Source organism: Pectinophora gossypiella, chromosome 17, assembly GCF_024362695.1.
Source record: "Pectinophora gossypiella chromosome 17, ilPecGoss1.1, whole genome shotgun sequence".
In the NCBI taxonomy this organism is placed as follows: Eukaryota; Metazoa; Arthropoda; class Insecta; order Lepidoptera; family Gelechiidae; genus Pectinophora; species Pectinophora gossypiella.
Window position 1 is genome coordinate 2,400,716 of NC_065420.1, and position 26,439 is coordinate 2,427,154.

Consider the following 26,439-nt stretch of genomic DNA (forward strand, 5'->3'; position numbering starts at 1 on the left):
ATTTCTACCTTAGGAACCTTTCTATTTCTGCAGGCGGCGGTGTCGCGCGAGATGTTGAGTGGACTCCCACTCCATCACTGTATGCAGCGGTGGCCCGCGATGACCTTCTATTTTATCTGTTGATGAAGTACCCACGGCGGCATCCTCACCTGGACTATGACTTAACGTGGTCTTTTGTCGTTTTGGACGGAAATCAATAATTATGCTGATAGAGTTTCATTATATCTCTGAGAAGTAGAAATATCCAATACACGTATATTGAAAAAGTCGACTTGTTCTCTTGTTGCAAATAATATTTTTACTTACTCAGTGATCAAAATATAACTTTTTTATCGATTTTTATAATAAATATTCAGAAAAGCGTCTATTGACGGCGACGTTTATAAACGTTGTCAAAATAATAAATAATTATATTTGAGTATTGCGTGACAGAACGTATTCAAACGTCCTCGTCATTAGATGTTGTTAGTTAAACTGTAAACATTATGTTACCCACATGTGACGCAACTTCTATAAACGTTGACGTTGTTAGACGTTGTTCCTTTTACTAATGATCGTAGTATAACGGTTATGATAGAACGCTTATATACGACGACGTTTAGTAACGTTTGTGCCATATTTCACATTATTCTTGCTTATAACAAAATCAGAACGTCCTTCAGCGTCTCCTAATTTTGTATGGAAAATTAATGTGTCATAATACATTTTTTTAAATAGCCGTCCGGTCAGCCGAAAGTGTTAAGAATCAATGGCGACAGGTTGTAGTTAAGTTTGCACATAAAAAGTTGGAAGACGATGAAGACGAAACGACTCATCTTTCTCAGTAAGAACACCTATTTGAAGAGGAATTTGATGAAAGAAAGAAAGAAAGAAAGAAAATATTTATTCGGCATACTTAACACTAATTAACAAAAAAAATAATAATAATTATACATAGTGCCGAAACGGCTTCAGCTCAGCAAATGTCACGGCCTAGCTGTAGCAAGACTATGACGCTGATTTTCAGCTGCAGCCGGTTGGGGAATCAAAATACAGTAAAACAAAAAGAACTGGGCTCTAAAGTCTAAGCACATAATTACGTACCTAAACCGTAATATAAAGTATTTGAGGAAAAAGAAAATAATAAGAAAAATAAATAAATTAATAATTCTGTATATTATGTATTATACTGTATGTGTGTGTATTATGTATGTGAGTTATATATGGCTTACATGAAGCATGAATATTTTTAATAGGTTGTATCACCGCTTAACTGGCATTGTAGAAAGTGTTCTTTTACCTTTGACCGGAAAGTATTAACAGATGAAAGACAAAATCAGAATCATAGCTACTTGTGGATAGATTTTGTATAAGTAGTAGTTTCCAAACTTCTCTATTGGACTGGCCGTAAAAAGATCTTAGGAAAATAAAACAAAAGTAAAAAAAAACAAAACACAAGAAAAGACAAAAAAACATACAAAAAAGCAAAAGTACAAAAGTATGTCAGGATCGAGCCAAATGGAATTCCATAGTTTCTGCTTACCCCGGTGGGAAATAGGCGTGAGTTTATTTATGTATGAAAAACTGAGTAAAAAGAGATCCTAAAATGTGCTGAAGGAAACGATACGTAAAGGTGTGTGAAACAGAGAGCGAGGAGTGAACGAGAGAGAAGAGAGGATTGCGGAATGTCAGGGAAATGGCGGACGGTTGTTTTTAAAGAGGAAAACGTAGAAAAATAATATAAAACGTTTAAAATAAACAAAGGTAAAGAAATAATAATCGTTTCCTTCATACCCAATCCCACAATTTTTGGTATGTGTGTGTGTACTCAGTTTTTTTAACGCCAATCATAATGAGGAGTGCTGAGGGCTCTTGGTACAAAGTATGATACAACAGGCCTGGGGTGCCCAGTTGGACATGGACGCGAACCTTAGCTCAGGCGTCGTCTGAAGGTTTTGTGTTTGAGAGAATCGGCCCCAAGTAGGCCGATAGCGTTAACCACTGAAAAAGACACGTCGACCACGCTGATAGGCTCGGTGTCAGGGTCCTAAACTGAAATGTGAGTCAGACATAGGATGTATTCAGCTGCTTTTGGACGAACTTTTAAAAGCGCCTTTTACATATAAATAATTTTGATGACTATTTTTTTTATCTGATCTTCTTTTTCTATCGTGTGGGTCGTGAGGTGGATTACCAACCTATTATTATTATTTTTTAAATAACTAACAGTAAAGCGACAGTATATTTTGTCGGTCAAATTGAATGGTCTATAAGGCCTTATTCAATAGTCAAAGTCATCACTTTAGAGAAACATGCAAAATATGTAGATGATCGAAATTGCGTAAAAGTTCTCCCATCCTTACTTTTTTCTTCCAAATCCCGAAGGCTATAATATAATTAATATGATCATGACGACCTGATTACTCTAGCCATAGAGGCGACCAATCAGCTTGAGACAACAAACACTTCAGAACTCCGATACCGCCGGCTTGGCGACGATTTCCCTCATTCAGCGATTATCTCTATTGACCCACTAGGCCCGAATAATTCTTTCAAATATAATCCTCAAGGATGACGCCAAAACCTGAGATTGGGCTGGTTTTCTCTTCCCGGATTGGAAGGTCAGACAGGCAGTCGCTTCTGTAAAAAACCTGTTAGGTAAGCGGACCCTGAGAAAAACAGGATAATGGTAAGGATACGATGAGAAGACTTCGTGAGCCGAGGTTCGCAACTAACTGGGCACCCTCAGGCCCGTTGTCTTAAATTTTATACCGGGTGAGAGGCCTCAGCGCTCGCTATTTGTCCGGCCAAGTAGTAAATCCATACTAATATTATAAATGGGAAAGTGTGTCTGTCCGTTTGTTTGTCCGTCTTTCACAGCAAAACGGAGCGACGATTTTTAAGTGGAGATAGTATAGTAAAATAAAAATAAAACAAAAAAATTACTTTTTGTCTCTTTCTAACCCCCCACTTCCCTAAAACGGGGGGGGGGTGGAAGTTTGTATGGAGTATTCCGCAATTTTCAACATAGAAAGCTAAAAATTGGTATACGGACTACCCAACCCCTTCAAAGTTAAATTCATAATTTTGGGGTTAGTATACCTTTTTACAGATAATACCTACTTATTTTAAATTTGTCAGAAAATAAATTTATGTTAAAAAGCTTATTATAAGATTAATGATTATTACCTAAATTATAAAAATGTCTGGTATTGATTGTGTTCCTCTAGTTATTAAATAACTTGTAATGTACCCCCCTCATTGATTTAAAAGATGTGTTGCTGTTGCAGTTTAACACCTTGCGAAATGACGTGAATTCAAAAATGTTACATTGACCTTCACAAGTTTATCCATGATAATTACGTTGAATAAATGATTCTGATTCTGAAAAAGGGGGTAAAATTTTATATGGCACTTTTCGCACTTTTCGCACTTTTCGAGGTAGGAAGCTAAAAATTGGCACATTAGGAAAGGGGAACCGTGTTACCCCGAATTTAACGCGAGCAAAACGTAGATCAAGCACGCAGAACGGTATACCTATCATCATCATCACCAGCCCATTAACGTCCCCACTTCTGGGGCACGGGCCTTCCCTGGGGATGGATAGGGAGATCGGGCCTTAAACCACCACGCGGGCCCAGTGCGGATTGGTGACCAACGGCTTAACGTGCCTTCCGAAGCACGGAGGAGCTCGAGATGAAAACTTTTTTTTTGTGGTCACCCATCCTATGACCGGCCTTTGCGAAAGTTGCTTAACTTCAACAATAGCAGACCGAGCGCATTTACCGCTGCGCCACCGAGCTCCTCACGTATACCTATAAATGAATATATATATAAGTAAGTATTAAGTACAAAATTCAGAGTAAAGTGTTCTGCCTTAGTATACCATTATGACGTCATCAGAACACTGGGTTGCCCGCATACCTACCTGTCAGTTTTGAACGAAACATGACATGATAATTACCACCAAAAATATGCTGGCAAAAACTCCAGTGCTAAATCTTAACAGCTTGAGCATAGAGGCGAATTTTCCAAGTTAATTAGTTGAATAAGTATGAATTAAGTTGGCATATTGGACCTGTCGTTATCAAGTTGTGGATAACTTTGGTTTGCTCATAATAAGAAGGCTTTGATTCTCATTTTAATTATCATTTTTATTGTTTTGTTAAGTTTTTATTGAATTCATTAAAAATAAAATGTAATTGTAAGTTGATGCAAATTTTATCAACCTACTTATCGAAAACCAAGTAAGCGCAAATGCGCTTGCGCTTACAAATGTATTGTGTTTTAGTGATTTATCAAATATTGCATTCGGATGTGATTTTTCTTCAACAACACCTCGATTTTTTCATTAATTTCAATTCGGGAAAAATTCAATTAAATTCTTGATGAATGGCTTTAGTGTGATCACAATAAGTTCCGCCAGTGTGCAGGAAAAAATTGAGAACTCATTTTTCTATTATGACGTTTTGATAACAAAAATCGCGCATAATCTCACAACCCATACACGAGAAAAGGTCTTAAATAGGTGAGTACTATTTAAGTTTTTCTTTTACTTTAATATTGAGTTTCTTTTTACTTTTAATGGGTTCGCTCTTGGCCCCAGACTTGCCCGAAGGCATTGACGAGGCCTAAGATGGAGTGAGCTCGCCCAGAAAGTGCATGTTCACTCTGGCTTTGAAAGCACCCGGGTCATATGCATTCGGAAATACAGAAGACGGCAGAGAATTCCACTTCCTCCCTACTTCTTCTTCTTCTTCTATCGTGTGGGTTGTGAGGTGGAACCAACCTCATCAAGCCTGGTGTCAGGGTTATTATTGAGCAGCCAAAGGCCCCTGACGTGACTCAAGAAACGACTACGTACTTACATCAGTATGTAGTAACCGGGACCAACGGCTTAACGTGCCTTCCGTAGCACGGATCATCTTACTTCTGGACAATCAGGTGATCAGCCTGCAATGTCCTAACCAAACTAGGGATCACTTACTCACCTACTACTACTTACTTACTCCCTATTTACTAAATATTATTTTTACCTTGAAAATGGCGTTACATTCGGTTAAAAAATTAAGCTGGCCTTACTGAAGTTATGAGCCCCGTTATTACGAGAAAAAAGCGAACGGTTAGCCGGGGTATGTTTGAGAAATTAGTTTTTTTCTTTCTGGTCAGACTACGTCATCGTCTGTGCTCGCAGACTCACATATGTACCTTAAATCTACTGAGAAGGTTACGGAAATGATACTTGATTTATCACCTTATCCTCCTAAGGCCCACGGCCATACTAGTAGTACTAATCACATTGTTTAACTATTGTGTCTGGAAATCCGGGCCTTACGACGTTATAGTAAAAATTTTACAGAGAGAGTGAGATGCAAGATGATTTGACACTTAAAAATACACGACGAATTTAATAGAAGGAAAGAGAGGAAGGGGAAGACCAAGAAGATCTTATTTCCCCACCCCCAGCGTTACCCGTTTATCACGGGATCCGGTTACCTAACCTGAAAACCTGGCAGGTCCTGTTTTTTTTTTCTAAGAAGAGATTACATGGAACAAATTAAAGAGAAGGCGAACGTCGTGTTTTATAAGGAAGTCAAAGTGAAAGAATTGGCCTTTGATAGAGAAGAATGGAATGCTACACCGACAAGAGCGTGGCAATGAAGATGAGGGAAAACCTCATAAGCGTTTTTTTAGAGTATTTAAGCTTAGCAAAAGACACACGCTACACGCATTTTTTTGATACGCTATTTTCAAAGCATGTAAAATTTTGTAGTTTAATTTTTTACCCGAAATGCAATGAATGAATGAAATCATATCTGAATTCGGAAATCGAAATGTAGTTTGTTAAATAGTGGGTGATTTGTTGTTAAGTTGGTTTGGACACGTAGAGCCAATGAAGGATAATAGCATTACGAAAGTGTATATAAAGCGAAGGTTGGTGGTAAGATTGGCAGGAAGATCTAGAAGGACGTACATTGACCAAATCGAAGATCTCTTTAGAAAAGGTTTAGTACGACCTACTCGGATACGGCGTGCGTGTATGAAACGATTGATGAATGTGGAGGAAGCAAGAGAAGTATGTCAGGATCGAAGCAAATGGAATTCTATAGTCTCTGCTTACCACGGTGGGAAATAGGCGTAAGTTTATGTATGTATGGGTGCCTTTTTTGAAAAATCCTAACGTTATTTTGGCGTCGTACATTTCGTATTATTTTCTATAGAGTTTCCTTTAGCATAATGAGCATTATTCGATCGATCCGTTCGATAAAAAAGTATTATTTATAAGTATATTCAAAAGCGCTTTTTCTTTTTTTTTTACGTGACTTATTGTAGATTAAAACGTGCTGTTAGGTACATTCGCTAGGCATTTTCATCAACCGGATAGATAAAAAAATCTTGTGAAGTAATATTTTAAAATTTCAGGGGAGGAAACCCCAAAAAATTAACAGGAAACATGACATTTACATCTGACGTTTATAAATAAGGCGATGACCCTATAAGCAAAACCACAACCGCTATTAATTCTCCAAAATAAATGTATTAAAAAGTCTGTTATTTCTAAATACGCAATGCACTGTATGAAACGTGGTTCCCCATGACGTCAAAGAAATAAAGGAAATAAAAAATACAAGTCGAGCAACTTGTCTTCCCGGGCATGTCGTAAAAACCGACAGGGGGATCGTGTCCTTTCTAACACGATACCATATCGTCGGTTTTAGAGAAAACCATGTAAGCGCCTTCTTGAAATTCCCTCAATCAGCGCTTATAGCTATCGACCCACTAGAGTCGATTAATTCTTTCAAATATTTTTCCTCTCAGACGACGCCCTGAGCCGAGGTTCGCGCCCAACTGGGCACCCTCAGGCCTGTTGTCTTAAACGTTGTACCGGGTGAGAGCCTTCAGCGCTCCCTATTTGTCTGGCCAAGTAGTTAATGCCATCTGCGGCAAATCTACAATAAGTCACGTCAAAAAAAATACATTTGAAAAATTACATTCAAATGTAATTTTTGTTAACATTGCCGAACCGTTGTTATTTATGATCAAACCATCAAAAACAGAGCAGTAAAGAAGGCTACAAAAGGTGCCTTTACCTAATTTGGTTCAGTGATTGAGCGTTGGGGTCACGATGCGGTGGTCCCTAGTTCGAATCCCGGTGGGGGCACACCAGAAAAAATACTTTGTGATCCCTAGTTTGATTAGGACTTTACAGACTAATCACCTGATTGTCCAAAAGTAAGGTTATCCGTGTTTCGGAAGACACGTTAAACCGTTGGTCCCGGTTACTACTTATTGATGTAAGTGAGTAATCGTTACATGAGCCATGTCAGGCCTTTGGCGGCTTAATAATAACTTCCTGTGAATGTGGTCACCCGGATCAAACTCTATCTCACATAGTGAACGAGTGCCCTCTGCACCGCTTCCCAGGAGGTATAGCCGAGCTGCATTGTGTAACGGATGCGGCAGAGACTTGGTTAGGGGATCTTAAGCTGGATATATGATCCACGCAGGATATTTTATTTTTGTCTGCCATACGCAATAATAATAATCTTTTAAGGGAGTAAAAGAGGCTAGCAAAGTTTGTATGGAACTTCCATAGTTTGAAGCGCGAACAAAATCCCGAGTAAGTAACTGTTTTTATAATCACTATACATAGTATAAAACAAAGTCGCTTGTTCTGACCCTATATCCCGATGTACGCTAAAATCTTTAAAACTAAGCAACGGATTTTGATGCGGTTTTTTTTAATAGATAGAGTAATTCAAGAGGAAGGTTTATATGTATAATAACATCCATTAAATAGTGGAGAAATACTATTATTTTTGAGGTTTTTAATGTGATGTCGTAAATAATTTAACTTTTTTCTCAGCATTGCACCCGAGCGAAGTCGGGGCGGGTCGCTAGTTATATAATAAAGAATTATATAAGTACTTACAAAACGTCTTTGCTAGGTAGGCGTAATCCATCCTAGACAACATCATAACTTACCATCAGGTGAGATTGTGTTCAATAGTGAATGCAATCCCGATCTCACGGGATCCCGATTCCCTAGGTCAGATGTGAGCCTATATTTAAAAAAAAAATCTCCACCAACCCGCAGTTGAGCAGCGTGGTAGAGTATGCTCCATACCCTCTCAGGTTGATTAAGGGGAGGCCTGTGCCCAGCTGTTGTAGAAAGAAAGAAAGAAAGAAAGAAAAAAATATTTATTCGACATACTTATTGTTTTCACATATTTAAACAAAATAATACAATTATGAATGTAAGTATGCCGAAACGGTCCCACCTCAGCATAATGCCATAGCTTAGACTATGACGCTGATTTTCAGTTGCAGTTGTAGATGGATGGATAGGGAGATCGGGCCTTAAACCATCACGCGGGCCCAGTGCGGATTGATGGTTATTAACGACTGTTAATGCAGCCGCGACCAACGGCTTAACGTGCCTTCCGAAGCACGGAGGAGCACGAGATGAAAACTTTTTTTTTTTGTGGTCACCCATCCTATGACCGGCCTTTGCGAAGGTTGCTTAACTTCAACAATCGCAGACCGAGCGCGTTAACCGCTGCGCCACCGTGCTCCTTCATGTTTATGTTATGTTATGCTTTATAAAACTTATTAGTGTTAATGCAGCAGGAAATCTTTCTTAGCCCACGTGCTGATGACGTAAGTAGACGCCAGGCAAAGAAAAAAAGTTAACACCATCTCGCGACTTCTTAGTAAGATATTTTTAGATCGCTGATTCATTGGCGCCAATCGAAGTTGACTTTACAATGACTAATTCAAAAATAGAGTCAAAAATCTAGTTCCTTTTTTTTGTTTTTTTTTGTTTTAGTTTTCCCCGAAGGGTAAGGCAAAGGGAACTATGCCCATACAGCCATGTCTGACGTATTGTTTTTCTTAATGATTAATGAAATGATGAAAGGTGATGATGATGAAACCTACGCCCCCACCCTCGGAGTAGACTCCTACTCCGAACCCCAAACGAATTAACTCAAAAGTCTGCATAAACTTTTGAGTTATGAAGCGGCTTCCCGGCACGAAGCGAAAATAGGCAGATACACTTTGTTTATTGAATACTCCAATATAATAACACTCGCGAATGTCTTCCGACTAACTTAATGCGATCATTAACCACAAAACACCACTTCGTATTAATTATTTAGATTACTCAATGAAGAAAGCAACTGTCCCGTTCCCGTTTCCCGCCAAAAAGCCAAATGTAGTTCCTAGTGAGAACAGGTTTTTTTTTTCATATACAGTGTCTTATAGTCAAAATCTCGTAAGTGCTTTTTTGAAAAATTAAATTCGGAAGTGATTTTCGGAGGTATGTGACCTGGGGGGTTAAAAAGGCCACATCTAAGAAAGCAATATTGAAATTTCACATTTGCGCATATAAAAGTAAGTGCGCAATGCAAACAAATGTCAAATAGTAATATTGCTTTCTTAGATGAATTGCTTCAATGTGGCCATTTTAACTCCTCTAACCTGTATTGGACTGGTTTTCCCTCCGCGGGTTGGAAGGTCATACAGGCAGTCGCTTCTGTAAAAAACGGGACCTGTCAAATCTTCAGGTTAGGTAAGTGGACCCTGTGAAAAACGGGATAATGCTACGGAGATGATGAATGAGTGTGACAGCGATAACCGAAGTCTTCACGGAAAAAGTCGCGGGATGAAAGCTAGTATTAAATAAACTTAACACTGATATCGGCGCCTACGCACGCGAGCTCACGCACGTACGATGGTTGTACTCGTAGTTGAAACCTGATTCAGTAGTTGAATTTCTGTTCTGAGAAAAAACAATATGGATCATACTCCACCACGCTGCTCCACTGCGGGTTGGTGAAGGTGTTTTGGGCTAGCACCCGAGACCAATTGCATAACGTGCCTACCGAAGCACGGAATCGTTTTACTTTTTCGGACAATCAGGTGACAATCAGCTTGCAGTGTCCTAACTACACAAAGGACAGTCTCGAAAAAGTGATTTCGACGATGTGCCCATCGGGAATCGAATCCGGACCTCTAGATCATGAGCCCAAGAGTCTATCCACTAGACCATTTAGGCGAAAGTAAGAAAATGGTTTATTTTGACAGTGGCCCCGATTTCTACAGACACCTCTCGCTGGTATGCAACCCCTTTGACGTATATATACTTACTTACTATACTTACTATCAACTTAATTCTGTCAGGTTATTGGCTAAGAACGTCGTCCAATTTCAAAATTCGAACATAAAAATCTAAACTGATAAGAAATAAAAACAACTGTCCACGCGCTGCCTTCACGATTCAAGCCTAAAATCTAAACATGTTCGAAGGGGGTGAGGTAAACCTAGCTCAGACCTTGGTGGGGAGCGGAGAGTTGCCGTTCTGTACGTAGTCATTATTCCTTATTCTATGCCATAACCAAAGCATAACCAAGTACTAGTAAGCAAAGCGTAGCTTCAGCGTCGGCTGATGCAATATTCACATAGTATGACGTTCATGCGTCTACGCATGTGTCTACAACGCGTAATAATAGACGAGTTATATATAAATATACAGCTTCATAGTGTATTGGCTTGGCAGGGGATTGTCATTAGGTCAGTGGATTTATTGGCTTCAAATTGGTGAGGAGTGGTCTATCAATATACTCCGGCCAAATAGTTAATGCCGTTTGAGGCAAATCTACTATAAGTGACGTCAAAAAAAAGGAGATTTGCCGCAAATAGCATTAACTACTTAGCCAGAGAAATCAATCAATCAATCAAATATACTAAAAAAAATGAAGAAAAAAAAAAGGAAAAAAAAAGAAAAAAAAAATGATTTTTTTAGAAATGAGGCGCGGTGAGGCCTGAAGTAAATTCTAAATTCGTTACGATGTCACTAACACCCTGTAAACTATACACCTCTGCCTACCCTTTCAGGGATAAAGGAGTGATGCTACATTACGTTATTATATGTATAGGTTAGAGTTAAATGCCGCGTATGTCACGATTTTTATTATAAAACTAGCGACCCGCCCCGGCTTCGCTCGGGTGCAATGCTGAGGAAAAAATGAAATTATTAACGACATCACATTAAAAAACCTCAAAAATAACAGTATTACTCCACTATTTAATGAATGTTAATATACATATAAACCTTCCTCTTGAATTACTCTATCTATTGAAAAAACCGCATCAAAATCCGTTGCGTAGTTTTAAAGATTTAAGCGTACACAGGGATATAGGGACAGAAAAAACGACTTTGTTTTGTACTACAAAGTGATGACAAGTTAATGCATGAACCCGTCACTACGTGTGTGACGTAATACAATGAATTACCGCATTCCTAGGGTACTTACTTATAAATTATAAATATACTTACGTCTAGAGTCTAGACTAGTCTAGACTAAATATTCCACTTTGCAGTGGTACTGAATGACGCACTCACTAATCACTTTACACTTTGGAATCGGAAGGTTTCCGCATCGGATTCCATGAAAGCTTCTTGGGAAGTTTTCTTGACCGTCATTGCTCTAATTAATTTCTTAAAACCTTACTAAGTGTAATCTTCTTCTATCGTGTCGGTTGTGAGGTGGATTACCAATGTCATGGTTACTATTGAGCCGCCAAAGGCGACATGACTTAATACAGTCGGGTTATTGGCCAATATAAAATTTTCGAAGAGTTTTTTAAACTTCTGCCTAAAATTGCCGTGTGTTCCATAAATTGTATGCCTGTCAATTACCCGTCCCTTTCCTTTTAGGCGGATAAGAAAATGACAGGTGGATAAAATATATGTATAAGTAAATGAGTTGAATCGTGACGTGTATTGGGGGGTTAAAAAGGCCTCATCGAAGCTATTCACCTTAAAAAGCAATATTGCTATTTGATTGCTATTTAATTTTTTGCTATTTTATTTTGTTTATTTTGCGTTGCGCACTTACTTTTATATGTAAAATAGCAATATTGCTTTCTTAGATGAACTGCTTCGCTGTGGCCTTTCCAACCCGACCGGAATCTGCACCATTATGTTATAATGACTAAACTTCTGGTAGTAACTTTAGAGTTAAAGATCACTAGTGATATAAAAGTTAGGTATCAGTTACTTAGCTTAATAATTCTCATTGTCTAGACGAGGTATTTACATCAAATTGTGCTAAGTAAGTTAACACGCCGAGTCAATATAGGGAAGGAAAGTTTAGACTATTCGTTATGTTAGCATACGGAATGTGAGTAATAATCTGTCGATTATTTAGGTAAGTAAGTATCTAAGTAAGTACTTACATACTTATTATAGAGCCCCGTTGACCCCGATTCCTGCAGACACTTCCTAATTTTATTTTGAGTTATACCCGTCATTTTCTTATCCGCCGAAAAGGATAGGGACGGATGATTATTCGTCTCAACGTGGCCAACGCGGCTCTAAAAGTATGTAAGTACTTATACACTTACTTACTTAAAAGATCGAAAAAAATGTGCAAATGTGCAGTTGTCGATTGACAACTGTAAATTTTTGCACATTTTTTACACATTGACATATCGTACACGCGCATCTGTGTGTGCGACAACTGACATCATACGATTCAAGTCTCAATTATGTTCGAGGGGGTGAGGTAAACCTAGGTCAGCCGCTGGTGGGGAGCGGAGAGTTGCCGTTCTATACGTAGTATTATTCCTTATTCTATGTTACCGGGTCCTCGTCATAATTAGTTAAACAGAGTTACGGTTTTGTTTCTCCACAGATTAAATTTATTTATCTTTTTATGGAAAATTGTTTCACGGACCGTACCCATTTTACTTCCTACCTACAAAGAGTTGCGAAGTGGAAGGGAAATACATACATACATACATAAACTCACGCCTATTTCGCACCGGGGTAAGCAGAGACTATAGTATTCCATTTGCTTCGATCCTGACATACTTCTCTTCTTCCACATTCATCAATTGTTTCATACACGCAAGCCGTTTCAGAGTATATCGTACTTCATACACGCAAGCCGGTTCCCTTTCTTCCCGGAAGACCCTTTTCTAAGGACATCTCCAATTTGGTCAATGTACGTCCTTCTAGATCTTTCTCTGCCAGCCCTACCACCAACCTTCCACTCTGGCTCTTAACCACTCAATTCGACCTATGAGTCTGAATTCATATTTGGATCATAGATAAATAATTGATGTTCCGTGGTTTTTAGGATTTTTATCCGGTTAATGGAAACAGGCTCACCCCGTATTACATAGGACTTAAACACAGCTAGCGAAGAGTGTACCTAACGAAAACTTTGAGGGATGATTCAGACCATGATTCTGAGTTGATATCAAGTGGAATTTTCCGTCGCAAAAGTATGGAACGGATAATAATTAAAAAAAAAACACAAAACTTTTCATGAATTTTCCGACAGGAAATTCCACTTGATATCAACTCAAAATCATGGTCTGAATCATCCCCCTCAGTATTGGTTACTCCCTCAGTATACTAGATTAACTTGACACATACTGTGTCCTCTGACAACACCTAATCTTACTGGGTGAGAGCCTTCAGCGCTCCCCAATAAGATTGTCCGGCCAAGTAGTTAATGCCATCTGCGGCAAATCTACAATAAGTCACGTCAAAACAAAAAAAGAAAACAAGAATAGAATACGAATAAAATAAATTTATTGCCTACTGGCAACAATTTACATTTGCTATAAGAACTAGGTAATTATGAATATTTCGAAAACGGGCAAAGAAAGAGCCTAATCTTCTGACGTACCTGCTTAACTATAACTCTATTACATTACGTCATGTTGATAAGCATAACTATATCACAGTGGCAAAGTTTTAATCTTTTACCAAACATACGTCATTATCAAGGCACGAAATATAAAAATATTTAATCTTATCATTCTCGCCTATTTTCGTACAACCATAGAATAAAGAATACTACTCTACTTACGCACATAACTCACTGTCACTGTGTGTTACACACTGTGAAGTCACTATTTCGGGTCCTAACACGATTGACCAATGATTTTCGAATTCACGTTTAAATATGTTTATCACGTGGTCAGCGGTGAAGGAAAACATGAAGACACATTCTCGAGAAATGCCTTTGAGAGGTGCGACCTAACCTGTATTGGGCTGGTGTTACCTCCGCAGGTTAAAAGGTCAAACAGGCAGTTGCATTTGTAAAAAACCGAACCTGTCAAATCTTCAGGGCGGACCCCATGAAAACGGGATAACGCTAGGAAAATTGACTTACTGTACATACTTAGAACGTGCACTCTTCGCCTCGCTCGTGATAGTTACCTATTTTCTCATTGCTGGTAGTGTCCTAGGTCAAAGATACATTATGAAATTCTGATTACTACTGAAATAAAGACAGATGCAAAGGTGTAATTTTTTTTCTTTTTTTCTATTTAAATTATTTATGAATTTTATTATTTTTTAATTTTATAAGTGCGACATTTTGTTACGTTTTTCTATGACGTCACAGGTTGATTTTTCATACAAGTTCCATAGTAATTTTGTGTTTTGACGTTTAGTAAAAAGTAACTGATTTGACTAGTTGGAAACTGGCCTATTATTCTAACGTATTATAATGTAATGGCAGAGGTGTATGTAAAAATAATTGTTGCTTGGTATTTGGATCAGATATGGTATAGAATTATGTAGCTACCTATATTGTTTTTTCTTTATTCAGAATAATAATGGGTGAATGATGTGTTGCGCCTTGGTGTAATAACAAGGATCATTATTTATACCCAAAAACAAAGATACTTTAAAGATGATTTGAGAAATAAAACATATTAAGTTTGCAAGTTACATGAATTAATTACATTGATCAACGCAGCGTGCCTAAATGGACTTACCTCGAAATCAACATATTAAAAAGTATAATTTGACAATAAACGTACTTATCTATATTATAGGTATGTTTACATACTTACCTATCTTATGTGTAACATAAACCCATTGATGTAATAATAATAATGTAATACTATAGGAACCTCAGATAATGTTTTCCTTGTACGAAAAAAGCTCTATGCAGTTCAAAGAAGTAGTTTAATAACTAGCCAAGTTACAAACGATGTCGAAAACCGACAGCAATCATGCCAATCCCTTATATTTTTATCACTGTACAGATAGTTTTTTATCACTGTCACTGGACAGTGACAAAAAAAATGTCAGTCCTTTTTTTCGTAATCTTTTGCAATTTGGCTAAGGCCCCTGTTACGTAACTAGCAGGTACCTAACTAACCATGTATTAAATATTTTTCATATTATTACTTACATACTTTAGTATACTTAGGTAATTCAAAACATTTACCTGGCTTTAGTAACACACAGTTGCAAGCTATTAGGCTGTAAGCCACTTAAGACCCGTTTATCTAATTTTTAAACTTTGAAAGTAGTACCAGAAAGGTGTGTTCTGGCAACCCTGCCGGTCCACCAATCCGCACGCTTCCCGCCCCTACAAGCACACTATATACGTCACCTGAACCGCCGATCGCGCAAACACAAACTGCTCTTTGGAACGGACGCACGTTACGCGAAATCCAAACCGCGAGTTATCCGATTCGTGAAAGTGTTTCAGTGATACGCATCTTTCGAAAAAAGTGAGTAAAATCTTTTTTATCACCTGCCAACTTGGAACCAACTTGGACACTGGATTTTGCGAGTACTTATTTAAAAAAAGAACAAGTAAGATTACTTTTTTCTATTTGAATTATTGACAAGTTTCCGAACGTTGGTTCCAAGTCGGATTTGAATGCAGTTTTATTTTTAACGAGGAAACAACAGAAGCAACGAACACAATTTAAAAGAAAAAAGTTTTTGACCTTTTAAAACTTTTTATTCTCGTCGGCGGTTTCGCATTAAGTTTTTAGTGGTGTCGTAATGGCATAAAATTTAATTATTTTACCGCTTACAATCGAGGATGTAAAACTGCGAAATTTTAAAAGTTTTTATAATACTTTTAAAGATTTAATGACTAAGTAGGTATGTACTTTAGAGATTTTTATGACATTATTCGTTTAAGTTTCGTTATGTAGCGTCGTAATTTATTTTTTTGCAAGTTGTCAGTGATAAGCTGATAACATCTTTTTATCTTGATATAGATAAAGATAAGAGTAGAGTGAATTAAAATTAAATCCGATCTTATTTTTCAAACTTTTGCACAGAATCTTATCAATATATTCGATAAATCTAACCTAATCTAATCTAGCCTACAAGATCCCACTGCTGGGCAAAGGCCTCCCCTTCCTCTTTCAATTTTTCGCGGTCCTGTGCGTACTCCGGCCAGTCCCTCCGGCAAGCGTACAAATCGTCGCCATCTCTTTCGAGATTTCGATAAGTAGATAATAATATTTTTTTATAAAGTCACACGGTATATTATATTTATTTGTACATTTATTAATATGAGCAAACTATTTTCTATTTTAAATGGTTTAAAATTGTAAGTGCATTTACAACTTTTATAAGGTTGTTACTGGTTGTTATGATTTACAACATTTTTTTATTTTTCGAATCCCGGTTTCGGTTCTTAACCACTGAATTTGAATTTATGAGTTTGAATTCATGTTTGGATCGTAGATAATTGATATCACGTGACTTTCAGGATTATTGCCCGGTTGATGGCAATACGCTCGCTATTACATGGGACTAAACATATCTGGCGAAGAGTGGGTGTATGTACTAAACACCTGTGCCTACCCCTTGCCCTTTGACATAGGCGTGGTGCTATGTTATGTTATCACATCAATACCAAAAGTAGTTGGAGCTTTATCCCCTAACGAACTGCACTTCTGCCTACCCCAGTAAGGATTATAGTAACTTCTTCTATCATGTGGGTTGTGAGGAGGAGTACCAACCTCATCAACCCTGGCAGGGTTACTATTGAGCCGCTAAAGGCCCCGGACATGGCTCATGTAACGACTACTTACCTACATCAGTAAGTAGTAACCGGGACCAACGGCTTAACGTGCCTTCCGAAGCACGGATCATCTTAGTTTCGGACAATCTGGTGATCAGCCAGTAATATCCTCTCAAACTAGGGACCACACAGTAATTTTTGTGATATGTCCCCACCGGGAGTCGCACCCGGGACCTCCGGATCGTGAGCCCAGCACTCAACCACGGAGGTCGTTATATATTATAGTAACGATAAATCAGTAAACCACCTCTCACGTTGGTCTAACAGAAAGCTCGGTAAGGCGTGGTGACTCAATTCATTTGGTGATAGATGTACCTCTGACTACCCCAATTGGGATATAGTCGTGAGCTTATGTTATAAATGAGTAAACTAAACCAGTTAAATGGCTGTTAACGTTTAGTGAGTGACCGTAATGTGGTGTTTATCGACGTATATTCTCATAAAGTTTATTTATCGGCCAATAACATCCACTGTGGTGTTTTAAGACGTTTTTTTTTTTAATTTATATACTTACCACTAAAAAATATACAAGCGGTGAACGTGTGTATTTGACGGCCAAGCAAAGTTCAATCGAATTATTTGATAATTGGTATAAATTTTGCTTGGCTGTCTCATACTTAAATACACGTTCATCGCTTGTTTATTGGCGGCTAATTCTTAAACAAGCATACACACATAAATACTATACACAAATAATCACAAGACAATTTGTAACATAACATGAGCTCATGACTTTTTTTGGGTATTTGAGTCAGTCAAAGATAAATGATAAAATACTAATCTAGAAATAGAAGCCAGTCTACGATAATCAAAAATCAATCTCATTTTACTTTTAGACTTATTTTCGAATTGTATTTATGAATTAGGTATAAATGAGTACGACGTTTGACCGCTTTTATTAATGACATCACAGGACATCACAGGAATTAATATGTACTTATATAAAAAATAAGATCAGACAAAGACTTCACTCTATACAGCCTCGAGATAGGGTGTTAGTGACACCGTAACAAATACTAAGGGGATGATTCATAAGTGACATTTTCCGTCGCAAAATACATAAAAAAAATATTTTATATGTTTTTTTTTTAATTTTATTTTCCTTATATTCCACTTGGTATCAACTCAAAATCATGGTCTGAATCATCCCTCAAAGTTTTCATTACAATGTCACTAATAACCTGTATAGACTGTATTGTGGCTGAATACAGCCTATGTCGTTTGCCTTGCATTTTAATCAGGGGTTGTTGACCGGTTCAGGGATATTGTTTTTTTTTTATTTAATCGGAGGTGTGTCTGTAATTGTGTTGCGTATGAGATGAATCATAATGTTTATGTAGGTTAGTAAGTACGTTGTATTTGTGAGGATAAGATTACGTTTACGAAGCGAGTTAGATAATCGTTTTGTTTATGGGTTTTTAGTATTTTTTTTAAAACTAAACAAAAAAAATGTTACTTTACATTGGCATGTGGTTAAAATATAACATACCTCTTACAACTTGAAAAATGTTTAAAGTTTATAAAAATAATACAGCAATAATTTAGTTTTACGTTATTGTTAAGATAATTTATTGTTTGTATAGCTAGATAGCGCTCTCTCTTATAATGTACGCTACTTTTGCGGTACCCTTACTGAATGTTTCTTATTTGTGCATATTTATTTATAAGAGCTGTAAATACTTACAATGTGACATGCAAAAAAATAAATGTCAGGCGGATGACTGAAAAAAGATATGTTTAGGGTAAAACTGCTTAAAAGTTAGATTTCTAAATAAAGAAAAACCAACACAAAATAAAATAAAATAGATGAAAACCACAATAAACCACACAAAAATATATTTTAATATCGTTACTCTGTTTTTTTATGTGTAATCTTTTTTTTTTATATACATAGTAAGCTCTTAAACTATAAAATGAAAAAAATATATGAGTGTATAGAAAATCCGAAAAAGAAAGATGTTTCTGTGCTTCGGATGGCACATTAAGCCGTTGTCTAATAGCCGGGACCAACGGCGGTTTAAAATAAATAAATAACATAAATGTAAAGCTATTGATAATATAACTGAAAAGCAAGAAACAGGGTAACTATTAAAATAGACCATAATTTGGCGACACATTCGCTTCCCATACCAAAAGACATCAACACGGTCCCAATGGCCCCTGATACCGACCCCGCCGGCGTGGTCGACGATTCCTCAATCATCGCTTATCGCTATCGAGGGTCGATTAATTCTTTCAAATATTTATCTCTGATGACGCCCTTAGCCGAGGTTCGCGCCCAACTGGGCACCCTCAGGCCTGTTGTCTTAACCTCCTTAGGCCGAGAATTCCAGACACAATAATGAACCAATGGGGTTTGGATTTTAAAAGGACATTCGGTCTTACGACTTTAAACGTTGTACCGGGTGAGAGCCTTCAGCGCTCCCCATTTGTCCGGCCAAGTAGTTAATGCCATCTGCGGCAAATCTACAATAAGTCACGTCAAAAAAAAAAGGTCCCAATAGCAATAGCGCCCGTAATTGCGTCATCCAAAATTGGTCCCTTGACCCTTCCAGGAAACGCTTTGGCTTTGGAGAAGTGTGAATGAATGAAATAGTTCCTAGTAACAATGTCTCGCCACCTTCTATTTACCGTTTTATTTACAGTTTGCAAAGTCATTTTGAAGTATTAATCAAAGTGCGGTTGCGGCGAATAGGCTAATTTTCAAACTAGTCAAATCAGTTACTTATTACTAAACGGGCCTGAGGGTGCCCAGTTGGGTGCGAACCTCGGCTCAGGGCGTCGTCTGAGAGGAAAAATATTTGAAAGAATTAATCGACCCTAGTGGGTCGATAGCGATAAGCGCTGAATGAGGGAAATCGTCGACCACGCCGGCGGGGTCGGTATCGGGGTCCTGAAGTGTTTGGTGTCGCGAGCTGATTGGCTGCCTCTATGGCTAGAGTAATCGGGTCATCGGGATCGTATATTACTAAACGTCAAAACACGAAATTACTTTGAAAAAGCACACTGTGACGTCATAGAAAAACGTGATAAAATGTCGGACTTATTATAACGCTTTTCTTGTTTAAAATTCATAAATAAGTTAAATATAAAAAAGGAAATGTAGATGTGTCTTTATTTAGTAATCAGAATATCTTAATTTGTCTTCAACGTAGTACACGACCCAATTGAAGCCATTTTTTTGCTTTTTATTTATGTAGCCTAATGAGGATAACAACTGTCTATTTCTCCCACCAGGGGCCAGTTTAATAAAACTTACAATTGTAAATTACAATGACAATTTGGTGTTCATTACGTAGCATTAACAGCCTCCGTGGTCTAGTGGTTAGAGCGTTAGGCTCACGATCTGGAGGTCCGGGTTCGATTCCCGATGGGGACATTGTCGAAATCACTTTGTGAGACTGTCCTTTGTTTGGTAAGGACTTTTCAGGCTTGAATCACCTGATTGTCCGAAAAAGTAAGATGATTCCGTGCTTCGGAGGGCACGTTAAGCCGTTGGTCCCGGCTATTAGCCGTAAAAACACCTCCACCAACCCGCAGTGGAGCAGCGTGGTGGAGTATGCTCCATACCCCCTCCGGTTGATTGAGGGGAGGCCTGTGCCCAGCAGTGGGACGTATATAGGCAGTTTATTACGTAGCTAATATGAAACTGCAAAATATTTGTGATCACAACTCCGCAATGTACATCAAATTGTCATTGTAATTTACAATTGTAAGTTTTATTAAACAGGCCCCAGGTGTCGCTACTGTTGAGTGTGCTTAAATTTTGACAGTTCCCCACACTATTTGAGTAAACAAACATATTTATTGTTTTGGTTATATTTTTAGAAGAAAACTTAGAAAAAAATATTTTAAATCCAAAAACTTCCTTTTTCCAACTGATGCCTTTCTTTTTCGTAACTCACTCTTATTCTCATTCTTAATATTACTAACTCATTCTTATATATCACTCCACATTGCTCCATATTTTATATAATACTTACCTACAGAGAATTTTCAAAATTTAGGAACACTCAGTAGTTCTACCGCCTACATTTGAGTTTCCAATTTTTATCCTAATTTATGTCTCACTACTGGGCAAAGGCTTTCCCCCTTGCCTTATTATTTTTTATTAAACATAAAAAATAGAATTTAATCAAGCCACTGTCTTAGCACTATTTGAATCCAGCATATTTGTAAATAAAAAGTAAGTAATTAAAAAAATAATGATTCAATTTAATGTTTTTCGACGAACATACCTTCTTTACCTTCTCACGACAAACTTTCTGCCCACCCCATAATCACTTCCTGCATGTATTTTTTATAAAAACCTACGTGGCAAAAGCCTCGATTCATTCGGCCATTTTGAGAATAATTATGATTCAGAAAAAATCCGTAAAAGGAGACGTTAAAAGGCGATTATTTTCAAATTAAAAACGGTTATATTTAACTTCTAATGGTTACGGCTCGTGCGTGACCTGTCACTGATTACTAACTAATTGAAAGGTAATATCCTCATTACGATTTGAAGTACGGCATCGATACATCGCTTCGAAAATGGCACAATGTCTTTTTTAATTAAATATACCTACCTAAATAGGTTTATAACCTGATAACAGTCACTGTCGTCCTGTGGAATATCGGCTTCTCAATCGGGGAGCGTGTCACTAACAGATAATAATAATAATAATAAAAGTTTATTGTCAACAGTTACAGTAACAATGTTTAGTACATTGTTGAGATTTACTTTTGTAAATCTCTTTTTTTGAAATAAATATTTTTCTATTTCTATTTCTATTGAGCTTATTTTTAACTGGAACATGGTACAAAGCATACAAAGCATGGTCCAGTGACTTCCAAACTAAGTGGAAAACTTGTGACTTGGAAGGCAGGGTTCCGTCGTACATATTTGTGGAAACAGTAATATTATAATCTAACTGTAACAATTACAAAAATCATAAAAAAAAGAAAAAAAGTAAGGTTATATTTAAACAAACAGAGTGTGTGCGTGTATATGTGTGCGCACGTGTGTGTGTGTGTGTGTGTGTGTGTGTGTGTGTGTGTGTGAGTGTGTGTGTGTGTGTGTGTGTGTGCATGTGTGTGTGTGTGTGTGTGAGTGTGTGTGTGTGTGTGTGTGTGTGTGTGTGTGTGTGTGTGTGTGTGTGTGTGTGTGTGTGTGTGTGCATGTGTGTGTGTGTGTGTGTGTGTGTGTGTGGTGCGCGAGTGTGTGTGTGGTTTGACCATGATAGACGGCGGCACGGCTCGCCACCTATCACGTTGGTCTAACAGGAGCTCGGTGAGGTGTGGGTACTTAGTTCATCCTAACTGCGCCAATTAGGATATAGCTATGGGCTGATGATATTCCGTGTTTCGAAAGTCACAAACCCGCGTGGTGGAGTATGCTCTATACCCCCTCCGGTTGATTTACGAGGCCTATGCCCAGCAGTGTAACATTATAGGATATTTATTATGTTGTATTAATTTGTTAAATATTTACTTATTTATTAAAATTTTAAAACAATAACACATGTCAATAGTCAGTTTGGTTGGGACATTACCGGCTGATCACCTGATTGTCCAAAAGTAAGACGATCCGTGCTTCGGAAGGCACGTTAAGCCGTTGGTCCCGATTATTACTTACTGATGTAAGTACGTAGTCGTTACATGAGCCATGTCAGGGGCCTTTGGCGGCTCAATAGTAACCCTGACACTAGGGTTGATGGGGTTGGTAATCCACCTCACAACCCACACGATAGAAGATGTCAATAGTCTTACATCCCTTTGAGGGATAGTTTTCCTCAACCTGCTTAGTGAATGCCTACGAGATTCTGTCTACATACTCTATCATTTACATTAAGTTGATCTAATAAAAAATAATATAATATAATAATCATGTTAACCTTAGATTTCTATGTAGCATTTCACATTATTGTAGAAACAAATTAGAACAAATAGGGTATTTGACTGAGTCAAAGATAAATTATAAAACGCTAATCTAAAAATAGAAGCCTTAGGATCAAAATTCAATCTCATTTTACCTGTCGATCTATTTTCGAATTTTATTTATGAATTACTTAATAAGTAACAATGAGTTCGACGTCGACCGCTTTTATTGATGACGTCACAGGACAGTTTTTTTTATACAAACTCCAAAAAAACTATCGTTTTTGACGTTTCGTAAAAAGTATCTCATTTGACTAGGTTGCCAAGTAGCCTATTCTCATTTTTTTTCCTTTTGCCTCTCATAACCCACAGCTGCAAAATCAAAATCTCAGACTTATAAATTAAGATAAACATCGCGTCAGAAGAACATTATCTAATTAAAAATATAAAATATACAAATTCGAAAATTAAAACGCGATTCGAAATTAATTATTTAAATTATCATAAGATTTGAATTCTAAAGAACACATGTTCGAAATTCGACACTTAAAAAAAGGCGCCGCCGAAACACCCGACGACTTTTATTAATCGTTAATCAGACAATAATGGACTATTTTCATTTTGTGGATATCAAATATCGATTTTAGTATTGTTAATCGATATGTTTGTGTCTCGCGACTCTGTTTGGTTTTACAAGGTGATATTGTATAAGAATACTCGACAGAATTTTCACCGCCCTTTTAGAAATTTATCGAGTAGGTCTTTTGGGTGACTCATATCACCATGAGTCGCCATAGTGATGTATGTATGCAGGGTTACGTACACACTATACAGTGTATTGTAATAGACTTTTTGTATACAAGAAATCTATTTCTTGATACTATGACTAAATAGAACGACCCGGATACTCCATAAAAACTCTCATTCCTACCGTGTGTCACATCTCGGACACTTCAGACAAACAACCTCATTTTACACAGACACTACACATTGACATTATCGTACACGCGCATCTGTGTGTGTGACGTCTGACACCATACTATTCAAGTCTAAACTATGTTCTAGGGGGGGTGAGGTAAACCTAGCTCAGCCGCTGGTGGGGAGCGGAGAGTTACCGTTCTATACGTCTATTATTCCATATCCTACTTCCTATGCGTGTGTTAAAGTTCGCCAAAGACTCCTTACATGGATCATGTAACGACTGCATACTTAGTTAAGTAAATAGTAGACGGAACCTCTTACTTTCGGACAAAAAGGTGATCAGACTGCAATGTACTAATCAAACAATAAATCACAAAGTATTTTTGTGATTGTATTACATTACGGCTAGCTGTTTTCAAAAACAGGGCCGTTTTGTAATGCGGCGGTTCAACGATTAGCTGTATTGAATGCGGCTAAATAAAAAACCGCCGAAACGTATTCGTCGCCATACGTCATTCAACACGGCTAGCCGTAATGTAATAAAGCGAAGAATTAGCCGCCTCTTTGACAGTTTTTAGTTACACTCATGGCACTGCCTGTTATAACAACAACAATGGCTTGGATGCAGAAAGTGTGTTATTAAATAGCGAAGTTACAAGTGAATTAAATACAGGAAACGTGTTAAATATGTCGGTAAATAGTGAATTTAAGAACAATTTTCAAGTGCAATTAGAAAAAAATATTATGGTCACCCTACAATTTAAGTAGTAGTACAATGCGGCTAAACGTGAACCGCTTTATTGGAGAACGTATCGCAATGACAATACGGTTAATCGTTGTACCGCCGCATTACAAAACGGCCCTGTTTTTGAAAACAGCTAGCCGTAATGTAATATAGTGGATTATACAATCCGACTGCGACATATAAGTACATACATTTACAATATTCCGTTGAATACCCGCATCTCACTGTCATTAAAATTCTAACTACGAAAAAATCTATCAATGCCATTACATGCATTGTTAACGAGACATTGTGCAACTATAGTACATACTCCACCACAGTGGGTTCCGATAGCAGTCAGGTGACACCTATGTTACTTGGAAGTGGTATGTGCTCGGTGGTGCGATGCGGTATTGCCTGGTCTTGTCATTCGACCTCACTAAGACATTCTAGATCGAAATTTTGATAGTTACATGCACAAAGTCACGCTCGTGATGCATAATGGGGTTCGCAGAGACACAAAGCAATGAGAAGATAATGATTAATTTGATCAGAAATGATGTTTTATTGTGTACAAATAATCATCCTATATCATCAACAGCCTATCTACGGCCCACTGCTGGGCACAGGCCTCCCCTCAATCAACCGGAGGAGGTATGGAGCATACTCCACCACGCTGCTACTCTGCGGATTAGTGGAGGTGATTTTACGGCTAATAGCCGGGACCAACAGCTTAACGTGCCCTCCGAAGCACAGAATCATATTACTTTTTCAGACAATCAGGTGATTCAAGCCTGAAAAGTCCTTACCAAACAAAGGACACTCTCACAAAGTGATTTCGACAATATCCCCATCGGGAATCGAACCCGGGACTCCATATCGTGAGCCTAACTCTCAAACTACTAGACCACAGAGGCTGTGTACATATAAATAACTGGCAGTCATTTTTAAAACCCAGTCCCTTCGAAGAACTACAGATGAATAGGTATTATATATTATGATGATTCGTAGATGATGATAGGTCATCAGCCCATCCGCTTTTCATCAATCATATCTTAGCTTTATCCCATTTTCACAGGGTCCTAATCTGGTATTTTACAGAAGCGACTGCCTGTCTAACCTTCCAACCCGCGAAGCCAAAACCAGCCAAATACCGCCCAAGTCCCTTTTAATCTTCTTCTATCGTGTAGGTTATTAGGTGGCATACCCACCTCGTTAATATTTAGGGTTACTATTGAGCCATCAAAGGCTCCTGGCATGGCTCGTGTGATTACATTCTTACATCAGTAACTCCCTTTAATAATACTGAGACTTACTTTATATTAAGTTATACCCGTCATTTTCTTATCCGCCGAAAAGGAAAGGGACGAATGATTGACAACTGTTAATTTTAAAATGAATGAATAACCCGGGCGAATGAAATAGGCATCTCGCTGGTTTGCAACCCGTTTGACATGTGCTGTCAACTTAGTTCTGTCGGATTATTAGCCAATATTTACATGTCGAAGGGTTTTTTGAAATTCCTGCCTAAAATTGACGTGTGTTCCATAAATTTTATGCCTGTCGATTACCCGTTTCTTTCCTTTTCGGCGGATAAGAAAATGACGGGTATAACTTAAAATAAAATTAGGAGGTGTCTGCCGGAATCGGGGCCATTGCGCACTTACTTTTACAGTCTTAAATGTAAATGAGGGCTTTTTAGATGAATTGCTTAAATGAGGCCGTTTTAGCTATCACATTGATAAAAACATAAAACATAAGCAGCCTATATACGTCCCACTGCTGGGCACAGGCCTCCCCTCAATTAACCGGAGGGGGTATGGAGCATACTCCAACACGCTGCTCCAATGCGGGTTGGTGGAGGTGTTTTTACGGCTAATAGCCGGGACCAACGGCTTAACGTGCCCTCCGAAGCACGGAATCATCTTACTTTTTCGGACAATCAGGTGATTCAAGCCTGAAAAATCCTTACCAAACAAAGGTCAGTCTCACAAAGTGATTTCGACAATGTCCCCATTGATAACTATGTGGAATTGACAAATCTACATTGCCTGACTGTGGTACTGCTCACTCCAATAGATACAC

General features: G+C 37.9%; 3 protein-coding genes across 5 annotated transcripts in view; 1 reads left to right on the top strand and 2 right to left on the bottom strand.

Annotated features, from left to right (window-relative positions):
- The window catches only part of LOC126374356 (peroxisomal leader peptide-processing protease), a 133,744-nt gene that overhangs the window by 60,381 nt on the left and 46,924 nt on the right, over nucleotides 1-26,439 (bottom strand). The gene's annotated exons all lie outside the window — the stretch shown is intronic.
- The window catches only part of LOC126374327 (NF-kappa-B essential modulator), a 149,304-nt gene that overhangs the window by 35,887 nt on the left and 86,978 nt on the right, over nucleotides 1-26,439 (bottom strand). The window lies entirely within an intron of this gene.
- Nucleotides 1-26,439, top strand: part of LOC126374497 (CHH-like protein) — a 103,215-nt gene that overhangs the window by 23,898 nt on the left and 52,878 nt on the right. Inside the window, exon 1 of one of the 3 annotated variants that reach the window (XM_050021169.1) lies at nucleotides 15,440-15,531. The exons of the other annotated variants lie outside the window; for them this stretch is intronic. The gene's annotated coding sequence lies outside the window, so the exon portion shown is untranslated. Of the gene's footprint in view, nucleotides 1-15,439; nucleotides 15,532-26,439 lie in introns of those variants that run through there. 3 annotated transcript variants of the gene reach the window in all.